Below are 12,923 nucleotides of genomic sequence, written 5' to 3' on the forward strand. Positions count from 1 at the left end.
CTAGACAGCTTCTTGGGTTTTCTTTTTTCATGCGAGCACATGGGTAGGGCTTTCCCATGGGGCATTTTGTGGATTGTCGCTTGCTGCTTTGTTGGTCTAGAAGTTCTGTGAGAGCGTTGGATGGGCGTTTGCCCATTACTCATGATATCCTGCTGAAACTGTGAATTTGTGCGTCATGGTATAAATGTTGCTTGTTCGTCTGGCTTTCATGCTTGCTTTTTTCAGGGCCTTTCGGGTTAGTGAATTGGTGGCCAGAGCTTGCTTGGGGACAGATTGCATGGTTTTGCAGGCTTGGCATGTGAAATTTTGTAGCGATTCAATTATTTTGTATATTCCTAGGTCTAAAACAGATCAGGGAGAAAAAGGCGTTTCTGTGGTACTTTAGGTGGTTCAGGGTTTGTGCATCTGTCTGGTCTCTAATGCTGAGGATTATAGGCTGATTTATCCAGCGGATGGGTCACAATTCCTACTGCATGCTAATCTTCGTCCACTGTCGAAGTACCAATTTGAGATGGTTTAGTGTTCGTTTGTTGGCCCTCAGTTTGGAAGTCTGTTGGTTTGATACTCAATTTAGAATAGGGGCTGCGACATCAGCGGCTCGGTCGAGTCTTTGTAGTGATGTGATCCAGCGTTTTGGGCGTTGGAAATCAGATGCTTTCGACAGGTACATTTGCCCAAGGGCATGGTAAGATATAGCTAGTTGACTAATTGTTTTCTCTTTTCAGATTGTGCATATTGTGGTTAGGTTGCAAAGATTGTTGGACATTCATACATCATGTGGACCCATAGACATGCATATGGGCTTCCTTACAGGACACATTTGGGCCTGGCACAGCACGGTGTGACTGTTCGCTGGTTGGGGCAAAGAAGGATGCTGTGAGATGAACTGATTCCTTGTTGCAGTTGGGGTTGGAGCTGTTTGGTCAGTCTGGGGTTCTAGTTATCCATTTGGGGGGAAATGATTGGGGTAAGATGTCTGATCACAGATTCATCAGCATGGTACAAAAGGACTTAGTGTCTATTTCTGTTTTGCTGCCTGATGCGGAATTTATTGGTCAGACTTTATTGGGCCTTCTGAGATGAACAGGGTAATTTGGCAGCATAGTCAGGAGAAGGCCAATCAGCAAATTGGTTCTTGGTTGGGTTTGCTAGGGGGACGTCATATCAAGCATGAGTGGTCCTGGGATTTGGATGGGAGGTTTTTTTTTCAGGCAGATGGTGTTCATTTATCCTTTATTGGGTTGGATTTATTTCTGAATTCATTACAAGAGGCCTTGGAGGGTTTTCTGAGTTAGGAATCATGACCGCAACTTTGGGAGTCACAGGATAGTTGTTCTACCTTTGCCTGTGGTGGGTTGCCCGAGCTGGTTTTGAGTTCAGCGGTATGTTGGATGGTTTGCTGACTTGACCGGATAGTCATATCTGGAAATTGGGGGGATGGAACAATTGGGTGGAGTTGTTGGGTGGAGCTGGGGGTCGTGGGTGCTGTGATTTTGAAATACCAGTGGCCTGAGGGTGGTCAACTTGCTGGGTGGTGGCAGACTATCACTGTGGTCTTGTCATTTTGGTGTACAGCCAGCTTGGGCTTCTGTTATGTATTGTAATAAAGCTGCGGCCTATTTTGATTCTACTCATGTGGTAGTGTGTTTTTGTGTTTCTGGTGACTCTTTTGTGAAAAGGGTGGGTGTCGGGAGATGTGAAATGTCCTGATTACCCATATTATGGGAAGGCAGGCAGGCCAAGTGCCTGGCTGCCTAAGGTAATGTGGGTGCCATGCTCTCCTTGTATGACGCACTTAAGAGAAAGTCGGGGGGGGGGGGGGCTGGGCACTGGTCGGTCAGTTGCCTGACAGTTAAGTTAGGGGGTTTGTAGGGGTAGTTTAAAATGTAATCAGGTGGGAGCTTGGCTAGCGCTGTTGGTTGCAGTGTCCTAGGGTAGTAGGGAAAAGGGGAGGAGGTTGTAGAAAGGGTTCTCATCTTCACTTGCCTACTGTTTTGCTGGAGCTGCATCCCACCCACCCGCCCTTATGTTCCTTGGTGTTTTGTTATGGGGGTTTCATTGTCGCAGCGGGGGAGGTGTCTGGGTTGCCCGAGCTGGTTTTGAGTTCAGTGGTATGCTGGATGCTTTGCTGACTTGACAGGATAGTCTTGTCTGGAAATTGTTCTATGTACGGCTCCTTGCTGGGTGGAGGCGGGGGTTGTTGGTGCTGTGGTTTTGAAATATCGGTGGCCTGCGGGCGGTCATCTTGCTGGGTGGTGGCGGATGATCACTGTGGTCTTGTCATTTTGGTGTACAGCCAGCTTGGGCTTCTGTTATGTATTATAATAAAGCTGCGACCTGTTTTGATTCCACTCATGTATTAGTGTGTTTTTGTGTTTCTGGTGACTCTTTTGTAAAAGGGCAGGTGCCGGGAGAGGTGAATGTCCTGGTTACTCATATTATAGTTACCACGGTTCTGTTCATCTTTTAACAGTGTATCTAAACAGTAAATGCATTAAGCTGAATAGTACACCTGGGCAATGACTATTGTGCATTGCTTGCAAGGGAGTTATCAGTTGCTGATTTTTTTATTTCTCACATGACAAGCAGGATGGTAGTCCTCACATATGGGTGACATCACAGGATGGAGCCCAATCACAGAACACTTCTGTCAAAGTTTCCAGAACTTTGATTGGCCCCTACTGGGCATGCCCAGCATGGCACTAACCCTGCATGCCCAGCATGGCACTAACCCTGTCCCTCTTCAGTCGTCTTTTTTTCTGCGCAGCAGTAGCCACGCGGTTAAGAAGCTCTGCAGAGATTCCTGACAGGAATTTTCCTCACGGAATTACTAAAATTTAATTTACCCCACAGGGGTCCCTCCTTCAACTTTTTTAAGCTGCGGTACTCCTGTAAGATTTTTACCCATTTTCCGTCGTTTACCGTCGAGTTTGGCCCTCGCGGCCTACTGGCCGTCGACCGTACCACGGCTCAATTTTTTCATGGCCATGGCGTCTGGGTTCCGCTGGTGCCCGGACTGTAATCGCACCATGTCCATCACAGACCCTCACAATGTCTGTTTAATGTGTCTTGGATGTGAGCACGAAGTCCTAACCTGCACCAAATGTGCCCTTATGACACCAAAAGGTCGCAAGGCTAGAATGGAGAAGATGGAACTTCTCTTCCGTGCTCAAACCCCGACGCCGTCTATTGCATCGACGTAGTCAGAACCGGCAACGTGAACTTCGCGCCAGCATCGACCTCCGGCCGGTGACCATCCGGCATCGACAACTTCTCGGCCTTTGACACCCTCTACTCCCCCTCAGGACCGAGGGGATCATAGAGATAAACATTGCCACCGGCATCGAAAGTCGAGGGAGCGAAATCATCGACCTTGCCATTGTCCGAGCCGCCGTCGGACAAGCCCCGTCCAGAAAAGGCACCGACCTTTTCGGCGACCGGGTCACCGAGGCAACCCTCACCCGACAGGGGATTGGGAGCCGCGACTCCGCCTTTAATGGTGGTCCCTCTAGCTATGCCTCTGCCTCCTTCCTCTGTTCCGGAGCCGGGGCTGCTTGCTCCAGGTCTCAGAGAAGAACTGGACTGGATGGTTCAGGAGGCCATCAACAAGGCGATGCATCGACTCCAGGTTCCTCCAGCACTGACACCGGTGTACCGATTGCGGAACTGACCACTGACCTGATTCCAGCAGCGTTGGCACCGCTGCTCTCAAGGATGGAAGCTCTCATGGCCGCTTTTCCACCGATGGACCCCGGGTCACTGATGGCTCCGGTGCCCTCCCCGCTTGCTTTGCCATTGGGAGGAGAAACACCGTTCCGCATCCCTCCATCGGGAGTTCTGCCGATGCCTCAGCCGTCGATGCCAATACGTCCCTCGATGCCACCAATCCACCCATCGGTGCCGACGCATCCATCGGCACCACCGAGCCATCCATCGATGCCCTCGATGCCTGTACAGTGCCTTCGATGCCCTCATCGGTGCCTCCAGTTATTCCTTCGAGTCCTTCAGAGCCTCGACCAGGACCTACAGGGATCCCACCGCCCCGTCCTCCTCTAGTCCCTAGAGGAGCAGGTGCTGATCCCTACGACACCTGGACTGATGATTCTTTACCAGACACCGATGATTTGCCTTCACCCCCCTTCACCTACTGAAAGCAGAAAGCTTTCTCCTCCAGAGGACCTTTCCTTTGTAAATTTTGTGAAGGAAATGTCTGAATTGGTTCCCTTCCAATTGCAGACTGAACAAGATGACAGGCATCAAATGATGGAGCTGTTACAATTCCTGGATGCTCCCAAGGAAATAATCTCCGTCCCTTTCCACCAGGTTCTTCTGGATCTCCTCAAAAAGAACTGGGAACATCCTGGCTCTGTTGCTCCAGTCCACAGGAAAGCTGACACCACCTATCTCGTTCAGTCAGCTCCAGGCTTTCGCAAACCTCAATTGGATCACCAATCTGTGGTTGTCTAATTTGCCCAGAAAAGAGCAAGTAGATCAAAACCTCACACTTCCTTTTCCCCAGGCAAGGAACAGAAATTTCTAGATGCCATTGGTCGCCGTGTCTTCCAGGGATCAATGCTCATCTCCAGAATTGCCTCTTATCAGCTCTATATGACCCAATATAATATGGTCTTATTTAAGCAGATACAAGACTTGACAGACTCCCTGCCTCAGCAATTTCAAGAGCAACTCCAAACCCTGGTAAACAAGGGTTTTGAGGCAGGCAAGCATGAGATCAGATCATCTTATGATATCTTTGACACTGCTACCAGGGTATCTGCAGCTGCCATCTCGGCAAGATGATGGGCCTGGCTCAAGTCTTCTGAGCTTCGCCCTGAAGTACAAGACAGATTATCCGACCTGCCTTGTGTAGGAGATAATCTGTTTGGCGAGCAGATTCAACAAACAGTGGCGGAACTCAAGGACCATCATGAGACCCTAAGACAGCTCTCTCTGATGCCTTCTGAGTACTGTTCAAATCAGCCCTTCAGAAAGTAATCTAAGAAGTCATTCTTCCGCTCGAAGAAGTCCTACCCGCTACCAACTAGAACCCATTCTACGAGACAGTTTCAAAAGCCCAGTCTCGTCAGACACTAAAACAAAAACTGCAAGCAGCTCCTCAGCCGGCCCCTGCATCCAGTTTTTGACTCTTTCATAGAGAGCAGCAGCCAGCTTCCATTGCCCCACATACTAGTGGGAGGTCGATTGTGCCATTTCAACAACAGGTGGCACTCAGTCACCTCAGACCAGTGGGTCCTAGCAATAATTGCTCAAGGTTATTGTCTGAACTTTCTCTCCATTCCACCGGACTCCCCACCTCTACCGATGTGGAGAACATCCGATCACTCCATCCTTCTGGAACAGGAGGTCTCCCTCCTCCTCCAGTCCAAGGCAATAGAACCAGTGCCCTATTCCCAACAAGGCCTAGGGTTTTATTCCCAGTGCTTTCTAATCCCCAAAAAATCAGGAGGCATTCATCCAATTCTGGATCTACATGCCCTCAACAATTAACTCCAGCAAGAGAAGTTCAAAATGGTAACCTTGGGTTCTCTTCTTCCTCTTCTACAAAGAGGAGACTGGCTCTGCTCTCTAGACCTCCAGGACGCATACACTCATATCGCGATAATTACATCTCATCGCAAATACTTGAGGTTTCTCGTAGGTCCCAAGCACTATCAGTACCGAGTGTTTCCATTCGGCTTCGTGTCTGCACCACGAGTCTTCACAAAATGCCTCGTCGTAGTTGCAGCCTTCCTCAGGACTCAAGGTGTTCACGTCTACCCCTATCTAGACGATTGGTTAATCAGGGCTCCCACTCAGCAAGCTGCTCTGTCGTCCCTACATCTTACTTTACACACTCTAATTTCTCTTGGATTTCTCGTCAACTATGAAAAATCCTACTTAGACCCATCTCAAACCTTATCGTTCATTGGTGCAGACTTGGACACCTTGCAGGCAAAGGCTTTTCTGCCTCGACAGCAAGCTCTCACTCTCATGTCTCTTGCACACCAGATGCAGTCTCAGCATTCCACGACTGCACACTACTTTCTCATCCTACTGGGACTCATGGCGTCCACAGTTTAGGTCACCCCAATGGCCTGCTTGGCCATGAGAGTCATGCAGTGGGCTCTACGGTCTCAATGGACTCAAAGAATTCAGCCCCTGTCGACCATTGTCCACGTAACCAACTCACTCCGTCAGTCTCTCGCCTGGTGGAGAAATCAGGTCAATCTCCTCCAGGGCTTGCCCTTCCAGGCTCCAGACCCTCAAATAACTGTCACCACCGATGCTTCCAACCTCGGCTGGGGATCCCACGTGGCCGATCTGCAGACACAAGAATCTTGGTCTCCAGAGGAAGCCAAACACCAAATAAATTTCCTGGAGCTGCGAGCAATCAGATATGCTCTAAGGGTATTTCAGGATCGCCTCTCCAATAAAGTCATTCTGATCCAGACTGACAACCAGGTGGCCATGTGGTACATCAACAAACAAGGAGGGACGGGCTCATACCTTCTGTGTCAGGAAGCTGCGCAGATACGGGCGGAGGCCCTCTCCCACTCGATGTACCTCAGGGCACCTACTTGCCGGGAGTGGGCAATTTGTTGGCAGACAAGCTGAGTCACAACTTTCAACCGCACGAGTGGTCTCTCAACCCCTCAGTAGCAAACTCAATCTTCCAACAATGGGGTTATCCTCAAATAGACCTCTTTGTGTCACCTCAAAATTGCAAAGTAGACTTCTGCGCTCGCACTCGCAGTCAACACTATCAGCCAAGAGATGCATTCTCCTTATCATGGGCAACCGGTCTGCTATATGCATTCTCTTCACTTCCACTTCTCTCGAAGACTCTCATGAAGTTACGTCAGGACAAGGGAATCATGATCCTGATAGAACCCCACTGGCCGCGCCAAGTGTGGTTTCCAATACTTCAGGATCTCTCCATTCGCAGGCACATTCCCTTGGGAAAGGTCCCATTTGTAATCACTCAAAATGACGGGTGCCTATGCCACCCCAATGTTCAAGCCTTGTCCCTGACGGCATGGATGTTGAAAGGTTAATCCTTCAGCCACTTAACCTTTCTGAACCAGTTTCCCGTGTCCTGATTGCTTCACGGAAGCCTTCCACGAGGAAATCGTATTCTTACAAATGGACCAGGTTTACATCATGGTGCTCTTCTCAATCCCTTGACCCCTTTACCTGTCCAATCATGAAGTTTCTTGACTATCTCTGGCACTTGTCAGAGTCAAGACTAAAAACTTCCTCCATCAGGATGCATGTCAGTGCGGTAGCCACCTTCCATAAAGGTGTTGGGGATGTTCCCATATCAGTACAACCCTTTGTAACACGTTTTTTGATAAGCTTGCTTCACCTCAAGCCTCCTCTGCGTCCTCCGGCCCCTTCTTGGGACCTCAACCTAGTTTTGGGTCGGCTCATGAAACCACTATTCAAGCCTCTTCAATCCTGGGACCTTCGATATCTCACATGGAAAGTGATTTTTCTTTTGGCAATCACTTCCGCTCGCAGAGTTAGTGAATTACAGGCTCTAGTTACCTACCCGCCTTACACTAAACTTCTGCAGGACTGGGCAGTACTCGCACTCACCCTAAATTCTTACCTAAGGAAGTTTCGGAGTTTCATCTTAATCAATCCATTATAGTCCCTACCTTTTTTCCCAGGTGCCATTCCAAACCAGGAGAGCAGGCTCTGCATACCCTTGACTGCAAACAGGCTCTAGCGTTCTACCTAGACTGAACAGCTGCCCACAGGAAAAGCACTCAGTTGTTTGTCTCTTTCCATCCTATCAAATTGGGGCAGCCTGTGGGTAAACAGACTCTTTCCTCCTGGTTGGCAGACTGCATATCCTTTTGCTATCAGCAAGTGGGCATTCCACTTCAAGACCGTGTTAAAGCACAGTCTGTGAGGGCCATGGCGACTTCAGTAGCACACCTACACTCGTTGCCGCTTCCTGACATTTGCAGGGTTGCCACCTTGAGTTCTCTCCATACCTTTATAGCCCATTATTGCTTAGACAAAGCCAGAAGACAAGATTCCATCTTTGGCCAGTCTGTCTTGTGCAACCTATTTACAATGTGATGTACCAACACCCTTCCACCTGCCTGGTGGGGTTCAAAATGCCCTCGGCCAAATTTCTTCTCAGGCCTAGTGTCTTGCATGCCTGAGTACATTTGGTGCATATTCTGACATCCTCAGCTCGGTACTCACCCATAAGTGAGGACTACCATCCTGCTTGTCCTGTGAGAAAGCAAATGTTGCTTACCTGTAACAGGTGTTCTCACAGGACAGCAGGATGTTAGTCCTCACGAAACCCGCCTGCCACCCCGCAGTGTTGAGTTCGTAACGTTTTCTTATTTTATTTTCGGCACTACCTGTAGCTTTTTAAGAAGACTGAAGGGGGAACCCTGCTGGCTGCAAGGTTAGTGCCATGCTGGGCATGCTCAGTAGGGGCCAGTCAAAGTTCTGGAAACTTTGACAGAAGTGTTCCGTGATTGGGCTCCATCCTGTGATGTCACCCATATGTGAGGACTAACATCCTGCTGTCCTGTGAGAACACCTATTACAGGTAAACAACATTTGTTTTATAGAATCTGTAAACTGCCTTTTCAATTAAATTGTGTTGTGTGTAAAATACAGAGGTATTAGTAAGAGGAATGGAACAACTCCCCTATGAGGAAAGACTAAAGAGGTTAGGACTTTTCAGCTTGGAGAAGAGACGACTGAGGGGGGATATGATAGAGGTGTTTAAAATCATGAGAGGTCTAGAACGAGTAGATGTGAATCGGTTATTTACTCTTTCGGATAGTAGAAAGACTAGGGGCACTCCATGAAGTTAGCATGGGGCACATTTAAAACTAATCGGAGAAAGTTCTTTTTTACTCAACGCACAATTAAACTCTGGAATTTGTTGCCAGAGGATGTGGTTAGTGCAGTTAGTATAGCTGTGTTTAAAAAAGGATTGGATAAGTTCTTGGAGGAGAAGTCCATTACCTGCTATTAAGTTCACTTAGAGAATAGCCACTGCCATTAGCAATGGTAACATAGAATAGACTTAGTTTTTGGGTACTTGCCAGGTTCCTATGGCCTGGATTGGCCACTGTTGGAAACAGGATGCTGGGCTTGATGGACCCTTGGTCTGACCCAGTATGGCATTTTCTTATGTTCTTCTTATGTTCTTATGCTCAGAAGGTTACTGTATAATGATTCTTGGTCATTCCAGGAAGCATTTGTATATTCAGTTGTTTCTTCAATGATTACAAAAATGATTTTATTCTAAATCGTCAACTATTCTCTATTCTATACAAGCATAGCTTTCTTATAAATGCTATCGGCAAATATATATTCATTACTCTTAACTATGCTTTATTCAGATGATCTAGAATCTGAATATTATATCTGAACAATTAACATCTAGAATTTACAAGTATAATATGAAAGGATTATATAGGCATTTGAAGTATGAAAGCATCCCTAGCAATATGTACTTTTTTATTGACAGCCTACTGAAAGTATTGTCAGTCACATAAAAATTTCTAATATAATTATATTGGCTAATGAAAATTCTAGTGTTAAAGGGGACAGAGAGCATTCGGGAGAGACACTCGCTGAATGCAAATAGAGCATTAGTAGGCAAATTGAGACATAAATGGCCATTATGTACTGAGTGAAATCTAACAATGGGAAGTGGTTGCAAGCATATTACTAGTTAATTTGTAAATTAATGGATAATATGCATATTTTATCAATTACTATACTTCAATGTATATTAAAATTGTATTTTTCTAGTTTTAGGGTGATAAGATGTGATCAGTCCCTTACAGAGGCAGCCATATGTCCTTAAACATGAAAGCCCATCTGGCTACCTCACCTAGAGTACACCTTCCCTGTTCCATTGTTGGGGCCATGGTGGAACCAATCAGTACTTGTAGTAGTGTACCAGGAGTAGAAGATTCAGGGAAAAGCCTTAATGTTTCTTTTTTTTTCTATGTAAAGATTAAAATCCACCAAGTGTCAAAATACTTGAAAAACCACTAGTATCAATTACATAATGTGCTTTTAAGAAAGGACCCTCATAATAAGCACTACCGGTATTCACAAGCATACCTTCATTGCTTTGTACTTAATCATCAGTCCAAAGTCTTTATATATATATATATATGTATGTATTTTGCAAATAAAATTGATCTGGATTGACAGTTCAAATTTACTTAACTTTCGGCTGAATACATTTGCTGTGAACATTCCGTTTTTTTTCCTTCAATGATTATCGAGTGCTCCCATCACAGCCTCTTTTTCTTTCCATTAGTAGTAACCCAACATGCGTGTTTTGAAAAATTAACACTGCTTCAGGGGTATCTTTATTATAAAACTTCCCATGTCTTTTTATGCTGTAGAAAAAGCACATTATCAGAATTTATTGCGCAATCAAATCTCAAATTTGAACATGGCATCTGGCTTGCTGTCCAAATGCTTGGATGGTTTGTGAGGCAATTTATGTGTTGAGTTAAAGGCTGCGATGGGAACATCGGATAACCACTGAAGGAAAAAAAAAGGAATGTTCACAGCAAATGTATTTAGCACAAAGATAAGTAAATTTGAACGTTGATCAAAACCAATTTTATCTGCAAAAGACATATATAAAAAAATAGACTTTGGACCGATGATTAAATACGAAGCAATGAAGGTTTGCTTGTGAATACCAGTAGTGCGTATTATGAGGGACCTTTCTTAAAAGCACATCATTTAATTGTTACTAATGGTGTTTTTGCTATGTGCCAGTCATGTTCATACTTTCATCTAAAAGAATTGGACAGACAAGATGGGCCTTGTGATTCTTATCTGCCATCATATTCCAGGCCACCATCTATGAGGAATGGAATGCATTTATTTATTTATTTATATTCCGCTTTTTCAGACACTTCAAAGCAGATTACATTCAGTACTGTAGATATTTCTCTGTCCCCAGAGGTTTTATAGGAGCGGCAGTGGGCTTTGAACCCCAGGTTCCCTGGTTTGCAGCCTGCTGCTCTAACTACTAGGCTACACTCCAATGGGCCAATGCAATAGCATGCATAAAAAAAAGTGTATCCAAATTGGGCGCACGTTTTTTCAGCGTGTACACATCCTCCTCTTTTGGGCGACCGATGCAATAGGCAATTGAGCTGCCATGCTAAAAAGGACGTGCTATGGATAAATTGTGCGTTCCTAGTGCATCCATGGCTTTGGGCGACCAGGAGATGTGGCTGTGTGCGGGTTAGCAAAACAGACGCTCAATTAATGAGCATCTGTTTCCCTAACTTATGCACAGCCACAGGTTAGGAAAACAGACACTTGTAAATTGAGATCTGTATTCCTAATCTGACCACTGTAAAGATTTTTTTTTCATGCTGTTTTCTGTGGTTCCTCCTATTTAGTATCAGGATGAAACTAAATAGGAGGAACCACAGGCAGTAAATTTAGCTTTTTTTTTTTTTTTTTTGATCCCTTGATGCGCGTAAAGACATAACACCAGCTCCGGGGCTGGCGTTAATTATTGCATGTAAAAACGTGCGCGTTGGGCTCACAGTGATTTTTTTTTTTTTTGCATCTGGGGCAATAGCTATTAACTATGAGTGTGTTTGGACGCGCTAATCCCCTTTTTGCATTGAGTGTTAGCCTAGCGCGTCCAAAATGTGTATCCAATGAAGGGCTAACCTGTGGGCTAGCCTAAGCACATGATATTTCATCAGCCCCCAATGGTTAATGGGAAGATTGGATGAACTAATGGGAAGATTGGATGACCATTATCCATAAAGCCTTATAGTCCCATCACTCCAACTGGCTGGTAGATCCCCTCCAATTTGCCTGCTCGAATCGACCGACAAGGACCACTAACAAAAGGTCCCTCCATGTGCCATCCCTAAAGAAAGCACACCTCACAGCTACAAGGGATTGGACGCTCGCCATTGCTGGACCTATGCACTGGAACTCACTCCCAACCCACCTCAGACTTGAACCTTGCATCACCAAATTCAGAGCCCAGCTCAAAACCTGGCTATTCAAACAAGCCTTTCCCCAACACCCTTGATGAATATTGAATTGTGATGGATCATGACCTGAATTTGACTATGACCTTGTTCTTATGACATTATAGTTCACTTGTTAATTGTTCCTATGCTTCTCTGCTCTCCTATTGGTTTTTTGTACCCCCTACCCTTCCCCTGTTACTTGTAATTTCCGTTGCTTTTGTTCCATGTAAACCGAGGTGATGTTTCGACTAACATCGGTATAGAAGACTTTTTAAATAAATAAATAAATAAATGAATGAATGAATGAATGAACTGAGTACCTTTCTGACAAGTGTGTTTCTCTTGTGTTGTAATTGACAGAATTATCTATTGAATTTTTCAAACACAGTACAGTCAGCTGCACTGGGTCTTGCATTATTTTTTCTTTTATGATTACGTATGTTATGTTCATTGCCTAGGCCTTTTTGTGTTAGGCGATTCACAAATTTTTTTAAAATTATTTATTTATGAATTTTCCAATTTACAATAAAGTAAATAGCAATTCAAATTACATTATCCAAATGTTACATTGAATATTCTTTAGGAAAAACAGGCTCCCATTATATTTTGTTTGGTACATAGGAAACAGGTGAATTATTAGGATAACATATCTGTTGAGTTTTTGTGAATAAAGCATAATGTGAACCTGTTTTTCACAAATTTTAATAAATGTATTTTCTTATTTTAATAGATGCAAGTAGCTGTTGAGGTTCTGTTCTAATAAGAATTCATAAGTAACTGCCTTTAGCATGTTGCACAATTAATCATGTGTAAAATCAACATTTCTGTAGCTGAAGAAATCAGTTGTTAAAGCACAAATTTTGGTATGTGCTGTTTACCCTGTTTGTATTAAATTTGTTCAGC

At 45.1% G+C, this 12,923-nt stretch overlaps 1 protein-coding gene across 3 annotated transcripts in view; it reads left to right on the top strand.

The window, feature by feature from the left end:
• The window catches only part of TANC2 (tetratricopeptide repeat, ankyrin repeat and coiled-coil containing 2), a 1,188,344-nt gene that overhangs the window by 187,025 nt on the left and 988,396 nt on the right, over nt 1-12,923 (top strand). The window lies entirely within an intron of this gene.

The sequence above is a fragment of the Rhinatrema bivittatum genome, chromosome 12 (assembly GCF_901001135.1).
Source record: "Rhinatrema bivittatum chromosome 12, aRhiBiv1.1, whole genome shotgun sequence".
NCBI classification, from domain to species: Eukaryota; Metazoa; Chordata; class Amphibia; order Gymnophiona; family Rhinatrematidae; genus Rhinatrema; species Rhinatrema bivittatum.